This window comes from Sorex fumeus, unplaced genomic scaffold (assembly GCF_029834395.1).
Source record: "Sorex fumeus unplaced genomic scaffold, SorFum_2.1 ptg000072l, whole genome shotgun sequence".
Classification (NCBI taxonomy): domain Eukaryota; kingdom Metazoa; phylum Chordata; class Mammalia; order Eulipotyphla; family Soricidae; genus Sorex; species Sorex fumeus.
In genome coordinates, this window is record NW_026606129.1 from 31,147,048 (window position 1) to 31,159,080 (window position 12,033).

General features: G+C 38.2%; 1 pseudogene; it reads right to left on the bottom strand.

Moving 5' to 3' along the window:
- Positions 1-409: 409 nt before the first annotated feature.
- On the bottom strand, positions 410-536 carry LOC130037977 (uncharacterized; annotated as a pseudogene).
- Positions 537-12,033: the final 11,497 nt, after the last annotated feature.

A 12,033-nucleotide genomic window follows, 5' to 3' on the forward strand; every position in this document is an offset into this window, starting at 1 on the left:
CAAAATAGGAGACTAACACCCAAGAATAGCCGAGATAAATACCAGGAGGTTTACTCCATAGCTTGGAGGCCAGCCGCACACTCTAGGGGTAAAGGCAGCTCAGATAGAGAAGGGAGCACCAAATAAAGGGTATTGGGAAGATCTGCCCAGGATGGGAGATGCATGCATGCATGCTGAAAGTAGACTATAGACCAAACATGATTGCCACTCAATTCCTCTTTTGCAAACCACAGCACCCAAAAGGAGAGAGAGAACAAAAGGGAGTGCCCTGCCACAGAAGCAGGGCTGGATGGGGGGTGGGAGGGATACTGGGATTAGTGGTGGTGGAGAATGGGCACTAGTGTAGGGATGGGTACTTGACCATTGTATAACTGAAACCCAAGCACAAAAATTTGTAAGTCTACAACTGTACCTCATGGTGTTTCACTAATGAAATTTTTTTTAAAAATTATGCATCCAAAATCTCTTGATGTCTATTCTGTATGTAGAGTAAATGAGCTGCCCCATATGTGCCAGCCATGTCAGAAGCCCTTTTAAACGCAGCCTCTTTTGGGAGGAGGGTTGATTTGGGGGTTACACTTGACGATGTTCTGGTGTTACTCCTAGTTTTGCACTCAGGAATTACTCCTAGCAGTGATCAGGGGACCATATGGGATGTTGGGAATAAAACCGAAGGCAAACACCTGACCTGCTGTACTATAGCCCTAGATCCACCCATCATTTTTTAAATGAGGACACCAAGTTTTAAAGAAATTAGGGGCCACCCTACTCCAGACAAAAACCTGAATATGGATATTTATAACAGCTTTCATATTGCTATAGCTTAGAGGCAATTAAGATATCTTTCAGTAAGTGAATGAAAAGACAGAGAGAGGGCCGGAGTGATAGCACAGTGGGTAGGGCATTTGCCTTGTATATGGACAACTCAAGGTCCAATCCCCAGCATCCCATATGGTCCCCTGAGCAACTCCAGGAGTAATTCCTAAGAGCAGAGTGAGGACTAACCTCTGAACATTATCAGGTGTGACCCTCCACCCCCAAAAAGAATAAAGAAAACATAAATACATATTACTAAGTGAAAAAATATGAAAAGGAAACATACTGTATGATTCCAATGATATAACATTCTGGAAAAGGGAAAACCTTGACAATAAGGATAGTGATTTACAGGAGTTGGGAATAGAGGGAATAAATTCGTGTACAGAAAATATTCAAAACAATAAAAACACTCTGGTATGAACCACTATGATGGATAAATACCATACACCTATACAATCCCATAGAATATCCAATACTAAGAGTGAATCAAATTTAACTATGGACTTTGAATTATAATGATGTCACAGTAGATTCTCAATTATAATAAATATGCCATTCTAGTTAGGCATGTTAATGGGGCCTTATATGCATATATAAGGTCAGACATCTATGGGTACTTTTTGTCTTCCCCTAAATTTTGCTGTATATCTTACTCTTTTAATTTTTTACATTTAAGTGTTTAAAAGTTAGTATTTTAAAAATATCTCAGAGTTACAATATACAGCATAATAAAATAGGCATTAAAAATGGAGAATAAAAAAATGCAGTCCTCCCCACCAGCCCACTCCTGCCACCACTTGTTTTCAAAGCTGACATTTGAATCTCAAGGGTAATCAACAACATGGAATTCATTTTGAAAATCTCTGCTGCTCAGTTGGAACAACTGTTCATGTTTACAAAGGCACATTAGGTATGCTGAAGATTATGTTTATTATAAATTAGTCTGGGGGCTGACATTGTTGTTCTAAAAATCTGAAAATGAAATTACAAATTACACTAGTAGTCAGGCCTGCTGCTTGCTGTAGCAGATGCAACAGCCCACACCCATGTCCTGTAGGACCTGTCCTACTGAAAGATCTTAGGAGTCTGCTAGATGGCTTTCTTGAGACCTGCTGGAGTGCCTAGGGACTAACATCTCTAGAAGCAACCCTCAGTCAGTTATTAAAAGGAACTGGCAGGTGAATGTTCTAGCTTTTCACAATGTGGTGGGGATAAATGAGAAACATCCATATTGACTGTCTGGATAACTCAACTGGATTAACCTACATTAATGTAGATTTGACAATTCTTGTAACTTTATAACACACCTTATATTAATGACTTACCTACTCCCTCCCTCCCTGGTATATGTGTGTGTGTGTGTGTGTGTGTGTGTGTGTGTGTGTGTGTGTATGATGTAATACTATGCATTGGTGTCATGCACCTGCAAAGAATGATGAAACCATGCAGTTTGCTGAAACATGGGTGAAATCAGGTAAGTACTCTATATTGACTGACATTTCTTGCCCACCGGGTTTGTTTTAACCCTAAACATAACTATCAACAACTACACTATCATCCATCCCAGAAAACTCCTCAGACAGCCTAAATGAAAATCTTGATTACTAGCCAACATTTGGTAACAAGGATATCTAAAAGTGAGAGTCATTTTTATCAAAAATAGTACATCACATGGAGTCTAGTACTTGACAAAGAACATCCTAATGATGCCAGGAGATGGCAGTTAAAATGCTACATAAAAAATATTGTTGATCAAGTGGTGTGGGGAATACTGGGCAGTTATATGAGGAGGAGGAAAAGGAGGAGGGGGGAGGAGGAGGAGAAGGAGGAGGAGAAGAAGAGGAGGAGGAGGAAGAAGAAGAAGAAGAAGAAGAAGAACAACAACAACAACAACAACAACAATAACAACAACAACAACAATAACAACAACAACAACACAACTCAGATTGTTAATGCCAGACAGAAAAACCATGTCAAAATGGATTAAAGAACTCAATATCAGACCAGAATACATAAGGCATATGGAGGAAAACATAGGCAGAACCTTTATGACATTGAAGCTAAAGGAGTCTTCAAAGATGAACCACCACTGATCAAGAGAGTGGAAGCAAAAATAAACAAATGGGACTATAATAAACTAAGAAGCTTCAGGACCTCAAAAGAAATTGACCAAGACACAGAGACAGCCCACGAAATGGGAAAAACTATTTACCCAATGCCTGAAAGATAAAGGGTTAATATCCAAGATATATAAGGCTCTGGTAGAACTTTACAAGAAAAAAAATATTCAACCCAATCAAAAAATGGGGGGAAATGAACAGAATTTCCTCAAAGAAGAAATAAAAATGGAAAAAAAGCTTCAATGAGAAAAATGCTTTACATCACTAATTAACAGGAAAACGCAAATCAAAAAAACAATGAGATATCATCTCATACCACAGAGATTGGCACACATCAAAAAGAACAAGAACAACCAGTGCTGGTGCAGATGTGGGGAGAAAAGGCCTCTTACTCATTGTTGGTGAGAATGCCAAATAGCTCAGACTTTTTAGAAAACTATATGGGAATTGCTCAAAATGTTAGAAATTGAGCTTCCATATTGATCCAGCAATACCACTTATAGGAATATATCCTAAGGGCACAAAAACACGCAACATAAATGTCATCTGCACTTCTAAGTTCATTGCAGAACTGTTCCCAATAGCCAGAATCTGGGAACAATCCAAGTGCTTGAGAACAGAAACTGGTTCTACGGAATATACACAATGGAACACTACACACTTAATCACTAAACTTCCCATTAGTTGTCGATTTGCTCGAGCGGGTGCCAGTAACATCTCCATTTGTCCCTGTCGCGTGCTAGTGTAGCCCAATGGCATCTGTTCGCTCTGGGAACATGAAGAGCCTCAAACCGATCGTTCATGATCTTGATGAAGAAGTCTGACCATCTGGTAGGTGGGCAGCCACGTGGTCTTTTGACATGCCGTGGGATACAGTCGGTAACAGCTCTAGTCCAGCGGTCGTCTTTAAATCTCATTGCGTGACCAGCCCATCTGATTTTTGACATCTTGGCAAACAAGACAGCGTCCCTGATTCTTGATCGTCAACGGATGTCAGAACTCCGGATTCTTTCTCTCATTTGAGTGAAACGTGATATTCCAAGCATAGCTCTTTCAATTCCTCTTTGGGAGACAATTAGAGGTCGCCTCCAAAGCCTCTATCCCTCTCAGAAAGACTGGCAAGCTACCGAGAGTATTCAGCCCGCACGGAAGAGCCTGGCAAGCTATCCGTTGTGTATTCGATATGCCAAAACCAGTAATTACAACTGGTCTCATTCACCTGACCCTGAAGGTTTCACCAACCGCCATTTCGTCAGTAAAGAAATGAACAGCACCCGGCCCAGACAAGGTCAGACCTGAACACCTGAAGAACCTGCCGTCAGTACTCATCAATACACTGGCTCGGCTCTTCACACGTTACCTGTCTGAATGCAAGGTTCCGTCCCAATGGAAAACCAGCAGGATCATACTACTGTTCAAGAAGGGAGACATCCATGACATTGGCAACTATCGCCCGATCTGCCTATTGTCTGTCATCTACAAGTTGTTCACTCGAGTCATCCTAAATAGGATTGGCAGAACACTAGATGGAGGACAACCATGCGAGCAAGCCGGGTTCCGCAAAGAATTCAGCACCATTGACCATATCCACACGATAACCAAGCTCATTGAGGTTTCTCGGGAGTTCAAAATGCCGCTCTGTTTAACGTTCATTGATTTAAAGAAGGCCTTTGATTCTGTTGAGACGGAAGCGGTCATGGAAGCCCTAGCCAATCAGGGCATTCAAGCCCAATACATCAAGATCCTCCGTGAGCTGTATTGCGGATTCACTACCAGGATCTCACCATTCTACAAAGAAGTGATCGTTGATGTCAAGAGAGGGGTTCGGCAGGGTGATACCATTTCACCAAAACTCTTCAGTGCCACCCTCGAGAACATCATGCGATGACTGGAATGGGAAGGAATGGGAGTGAAGATAGATGGTCGGCAACTACACCACCTCCACTTTGCTGATGACATTGTTTTAATAACACCAAACATCAGCAAGCGGCACAAATGCTGGCTGACTTTGACCGTGAGTGTGGAAAGGTAGGACTATAGCTGAATCTTACAAAGACAATGTTTATGAGAAACAGCCTCGTTCCTGATGCCCCATTCACTCTCAACGGAACGACCATCTCTGAATGCAACAGCTATGTGTACCTAGGTCGAGAAGTCAACATGACAAATGACCTGGCACCCGAGCTGCGCAGGAGGAAGAGAGTGGCTTGGAACGCCTTCAAGAACGTCGAAGAAATAGCTAAGAGGATGAAGAACCTCCGGCTCCGGGTACTTCTCTTTGATTCCACTGTTCTTCCTGCATTAACATATGCCTCAGAGACCTGGGCCCTACATAAACAGGATGAGAATGCTATTTGGAACACTACACAGCTACCAGAAAAAGTTATGAAATTCACTTATAAATGAATAGACATGGTGAGTACCATGCTGAATGAAATGAGACAGAAGGAGAGGGAAAGACAAAGAATGCACTCATTTGTGGGATATTAAAAAAATTTTTAAAAAGTAGTATGAGACTAATACCCAAGGGCGATAGAAAGAAGGTCCAGGAGTATTGGTCCACGGTTAGAAGCCTGCCTCAAATGCTGGCAAAGACAGCTGAAAGGACCACTAAGGCAATGACAGTAGTAAATGATGACTCAGGATAAGAACTGCATGCTGAAAGTATATAAAGGGACAAACATGATAACCTCTTAGTACCTGTATTACAAACCATAATTCCCAGCAGAAGAGAGAGAGAGAGAGAGAGAGAGAGAGAGAGAGAGAGAGAGAGAGAGAGAGAGAGAGAGAGAGAAAGAAAGAAAAGTGTCTTTCATGGAGACAGGCTGGGGGTTGGATTGTTCCCAGGAGAAACTGGGAACACCAGTGGTGGGAAATGTACACTGGTGAAAGAATAGGTGTTAAAACATTGTATGACTGAAATCCAACCATGAACAGCTTTGTAACTGTGTATCTCATGGTGATTCAATTTTTAAAAATTAAAAAAGAAAACAAATGTTTCTGATAACGGATTTAGACTTAATTATACAGTAAAACTAAAAATAAGAGAATAGTTTGGTGTTACTTTGCCATAATATGAATATGAAATGTTGAGATTCTGCTGAAGATTGGAGCTACATTATCATCATGTATGCAATTCTAATTTACTCGACATTAGAAGGACATAATAAATGAATCACTAAGGAAGCATATTTCTATTAAAAATGTGAGGTTGTGATGTTTATAAGGATAATTCTTCATATGTGGTATCTGAAACATTAACCATTTTTATTTAAAATGTTTTAATCTACTGCCCAGCTCAGAATTGCAGTATTGATGAAGATAGATAATAGTGCTGTAATGTTCATGACAGAGAGATAGAATAATGTTTGTTTTTCTGTGGAAAAATAGTCCATGTTGCGATTTTGGAAACCTAGCTTAGTATATATGGTTAGGTTTATATAGGTGTATATATAGTATTGTCTACCTGGATATCACATAAGTCCAAACCCAAATGGAAAACAGGTCATCATTTAGTAGATTGAATCTGTTCACACACCAAAATGAATTTAAATGAGACAGTGAATTTAGTGAAAAGCAAGAAAATGAATTTGACAGATACCTGCTTTAATTTTAAATTCACATTATTGACTTTTTATTTGCATACTCCAGGAATATGTGAATTTCTATTAAGTTGGAGCAATGTTTTAATTTTTATGAGTGTGTTAATTTAAGTATAAAGACTCATTAAAAATTACGATTGATAAATCCTTGCCTAGTAAGGGAAAAAATTGTAATACTGGGTAGAAAAAAATAGTAAAGAGGCTAAAATCCTTGCCTTGAATGAAGCTAACCCTGATTCAATCCCTACTACCACATATGGTTCCTTGATCACTGCCAGGAATGATTCCCAAGCAGAGGGCCAGGAACAAGCTTGCATGAGGTATGGCCAAAAAAGATAATAATTAATAAAAATATAATAAAGCAGAAAAATAATAAGCTGATACTTACTCTGCATTAAAAGGAAAATGAGCAGTGAAATAATCATTTGCTCTACCACAATTGCAGGATGTGGGACTCAAAGCTAAATACACGGGGCAGGAAAGATAGTACAGTAGATAAGGTGGTTGCCTTGCATGTAGCTGACCTGAGTTTGATCCCCAGCACCCCACATGGTCCTCCAAGCACTGCCAGGAGTGATTTCTGGATCCAAAGCCAAGAATAACTCCTGAGCATCACTAAGTGTGGCCCCAAACCACACTCTCCCCCCCAAAGATACACAGCAAGGTAGCCACAAAACTCCAAAGGCAACATAATGAGAGAAGTGATTCAAACAATTTACTTGAAATGTGGGGGTTTAAAAGGAAGGGTATTGTGGTCCTTGGGAGAGGGATATGGATACAATGGTGATGGGCGTATTATTGAAATTATGTGCATTAGAAACCATTACTAAAAATATTGTAACAACAGAATTTCAATGAATACTTTTTAAAATAAAAATAAAATGTACTATTGCTAGTAAACTATTTTTATACATTTTATTGAGGCATATACAATTATAATTTATCCTTTAATTCACCAAATATTTGTAGTTCTTATTACATGTTTGATGATCAGATTCTAGTATAGAAACCAGATTTACCACTGTAAATCATTGTTTTTTCATGTACCATTTGGCCATTTTTATTTTTATTTATTTATTTTTTATTAGTGAGACACTATGAGGTACAGTTGTAGACTTACAAATTTTGTGCTTAGGTTTCAATTATACAATGATCAAATACCCATCCCTCCACGAGTGCCCATTTCCCACCACCACGGATCCCAGTATCTCTCCCACCCCCCATCCCCTCCATCCCACCCTGCCTCTATGGCAGGGCATTCCCCTCTGTTCTCTCTCTCCTTTTGGGTGTTGTGGTTTGCAAAAGAGGCATTGAGTGGCACAATATTTTACTATTGTCTTATGACAGTTAACTGTAAGTTATTACTATGAAAGTCTAGATAACAAAGTTATCTAAAAAGTCAGTGAAATATGCTATCCTGGAGTATATATGAATTTCAGCAGTAAATAGAGAAAGAGGTATGTCAATGCCACCAAATAGTAAAGGCACATGATAGAATTTAATTAGTTGAAAACATGTGTGTACCTACACTCTACTTGATAAAAATGAACAAATTTATCTCTTGTGTTTTCTCGACTCTGAAAATCACTACATATTTTGATGCAACTTCTGAGTCTTATTAAAAATTAATGACAAAACTGAACTACCAAAACACAAAGGCTGTTGAGATATTTGATCAAAATCACCATGAAATTCCAGAGATGAAGGAAATGGGCAGCAATATCAGATAGTAGTATATTTCCTTACTAAGATCATATTAACAAGTTATTCCCCAATGGCACCTCAACAACCAGTCTACAATTCACCTGTCTTGTCTATACTAATGAAAGCTAATTTCTATGGATACACTAACCAAGTTATTTTACCCTTTGGCTTCCATTTCTGTTTGAAAGCTCTATACCAGAGGTCTATTTCCTTTTATCACTTTCTATCTTGTAAGTGTCTGTCAAATCTATCTCACTGGGCTTTCTTGGACTGGAAGAGTAGCTTTAGTCAAAAAATGCTGCTCCTCTGCACCCCAGCAAGAAATTCTCAGTCAATAATAGATGGGAATAGGAGTATCAGCACCCTGTTTTTTCTTGGTGTAATGGCAGCCCTAAGGAGATTTGTTATTTTTCCCTAGAGATCTCCAGTAGTACTACGCCCCAATTATTGCCAGAGGTCATGTTATTAGCTCTCCCTTCTCTTTTTTACTTTTATGGTCTGCTAGTACTACTAGTACTACTTGGGATCGCTTTCTAATTAAGTTACTGACACTTGAATCCTTGTCTGTTCTGGGCAAACCACACAAAGCAGCATAAATATAAATAAATTTGACTGAGACTACCCACTAGTTATTAATACCACATTTACTATAAACTTACACAAAACTTGCCTCTACAGACTGACTTCAAACGTGCATTAGAAATATTTGACCTAGAATATAAGTGTTGTATTCCTCTTGACTGAAATAATCCCATAACTATGCTTGAATGTCAGTCTCTGTCACATCAGTGAGACAGCACGATGTGTTTAGCTTGTGTAAGTGGTTCTCTGTCCTTCGATAATACTCCATGGGTCCAGTATTCTGCTCACAACATTTTCAGCTCCATCAAGAATAGTCTAAGACATCTCAGAATTCCCAGAGACTTTCAAACTCTGCTTCATTTGTTCTAATATGCACTCAATTTATCTTGTCCATTTGAACTATATTCACCAGGTAATACAATAAGATAGCCATTTTATTTACGTGGTTTTTTTTCTCTTCTTATATTTCCTAGCCTGCTATTTCTTTTTAGTCTGAATTGTTGGATTTATTTCTTATCCCTCACCCCCTCTACTTTATCTTTCATTTAAAGTACCACAGACCTGGGTAACTATAATGTAATTTTTTAATTATATTAATACAAGAAAATATTTTGTGGCATACGCAGGAAATAAATAATATTTAGAGTAATACATACGTGTTAAAACCAGTACTGTCTATGACCTAAGATTTTTTAAGTAGAAATTCTGTGTGGCAGGTACCGTTAATTATTACAAGATTGAATTATGATTTCTAATTGTTACATTTTAAATTTTGTAGCATGTCAGTGCTAGAAATTGACTTGAAAGTTCATTTAGGTTTTTATTGATGAATATAGTTGTTTTCAATGCTCATAGTGTAATTATAAACACAAGTCTTTGAAATAAAGTATAGGTACTATGGATGGAATCAAGTCCCTTCTCCACCCAGATTTCTTTGTATAATCTCTAAACCCTAATTGATGATATTTGGATGTGGGTCTTTTCAGAGAAAATTTAAGTGAGATCATGATTAGTGGAATGCTTATAAGGGAATTAGTGCCCTTTGAGAAGAGACCAAACTGCTTGTTTTTATTTCCCCTCTTTACCATGTGAAGACACTGCAAAATGATAATCAACTATAATCCTAGACAGCACCTTGAACTTGGAGTCCCCAGTTTCCAGAACCATGAGAACAGAACATCTGTTATTTAACCAACCTGGTTTGCGGTATTTTGTTAAGAAAGACTGAATTTATTAAGACAACAGGTTTCTCCAAGACCCTCTCTCCTGGCCAATTTCACATCATTGTCCTTCCATAACTGTAACACAACTGTCACAGTAGCTTCATTTGTTTCTCTGGTAAGATGAAATTCTTCTCTCATTACCTTAGTAAATGTTATGAATTCTGCCTTGCACTCTGCAGTAATAAAAATAAGAGATCCCAAACATGTCCAGTTTATAATCCTCCTGATCTCCGGGTAATATTTCTTTACATGATAAAGGGACAAGAAGAAGTTATTGTATTATCCAGGTGGCCTCAATTTGGCACAAGTTTCCTTACAAATCCATTTTAAACTTCACAACATCCCAACATAATAAAATTTGTATTTAGATCACTTCTAATAAGATTAATTTAGTTCTTCTAGACTCACTTTCTCAGGAATTTGATATTTACATTAGTTTTTTACAGTTATATCCACAAACTTCTCAAAGAAACACTTCTGTCACATCTTCATAAAATCTCATAGTTTTTCTTCCAAACATTTAACACTATTAAATTATTGAAATCTCTGTAATTCCACTTCCAATGTGAGTCTATATTGTTTTTTATCGTCATTCTGTTTGCAAAATCACACATTAGTTGTTGCAAGTATTCAATAAGATTATTTCATGAATAAATAAATGAATTCAAAATTAATGTGCTATATAAAGTTATTCGCTATTTCTAAAGGAGATATAAATAAATTATTTTGGAATTTAACTGGTTAGCCTCCAAATTAAAATCAATGCTACCAACAAAAGAAATTTCAATAATCTATAAAACATTAATCCTATATTTAAAATGTACCAGGGGCTGGAGCTATAGTAGAGTGGGTAGGGCATTTGCCTTGCATGCTACAGACCTGGGTTCGATCCCCGGCATACCATACAGTCCCCCAAGCACTGACAGGAGAAATTCCTAAGTGCAGAGCCAGGAGTGACCCCTGAGCATCGTTGGGTGTGACCCAGAAAGCAATAAACAAACAAACAAATAAATAAATAAAATGTACCATAAGCTTATATTCAGAAACAATTGCAGAAATTAAAGGCTCTCTTCTAATTTTTCTCTTTCTCATCTTCATTGCTCTATTTCTTAGTCATGTCTTTTGGCTTCTATTATTCACATATTTAAAAAAAAAACTTGCAAGACAGTAGCATTGTAGCAGTGTCCTCCCATTGTTCATCGATTTGCTAGAGAGGGCCCAGTAAGTCTCCATTGTGAGACTTGTTACTGTGTTTGGCATATTGAATACGTCACGGGTAGCTTGACAGGCTTTGCCTTGCGGGCGAGATACTCTCGGTAGCTTGCTGGGCTCTCCGAGAGGGGTGTAGGAATAGAACTCAGGTCATTTAAGTTGGCCGCATGCAAGGCAAATGCTCTACTGCTGTGCTAGTTCTGAAATATTTTTTAATTCAGACAAGATGAATTCTGCTATGATCCGTAACATACCCACAAATACCAGTGGTATCAGGCAGTCATTTTTCATTCTTGTCTTCCACCAATTTATTGAAGTATTAGAACTCCCTTCATTTTTGCAATGCTATTATAGTTTTCAAGGTAACTTTGTCAAAAATAAAACACAGAGAACTCACTCTCATTAAAAAATCTTGTTCCACTTGGTTTCTAAAGAATTACATTCATGGGCAATGCCTCATTTTCCAGGCCAGAAGTACTACCTCCTATTGCTGATTCTTTACTCACAAAGTACCCTAGATTCCCTGCCTCTCCTAAGCAGCTGTTATCTAGGTTTCTGGAGGACCATGTCCACTATTCCCAGGCTGAATCTTTCTTGAGGTTTCCAGAACTACTTGATCTCATTAGCTCCCTATCTCACACATCACAGAGAATAAACTTAGATTTCCTTCAGTAGACCCACAGACTCATGTGCAGACATGGCTGCTCCCATTACTTTGTGCTACAGTAACTCATTCCTAACTAAATCTACCTATCCACCAGACAACCTTCA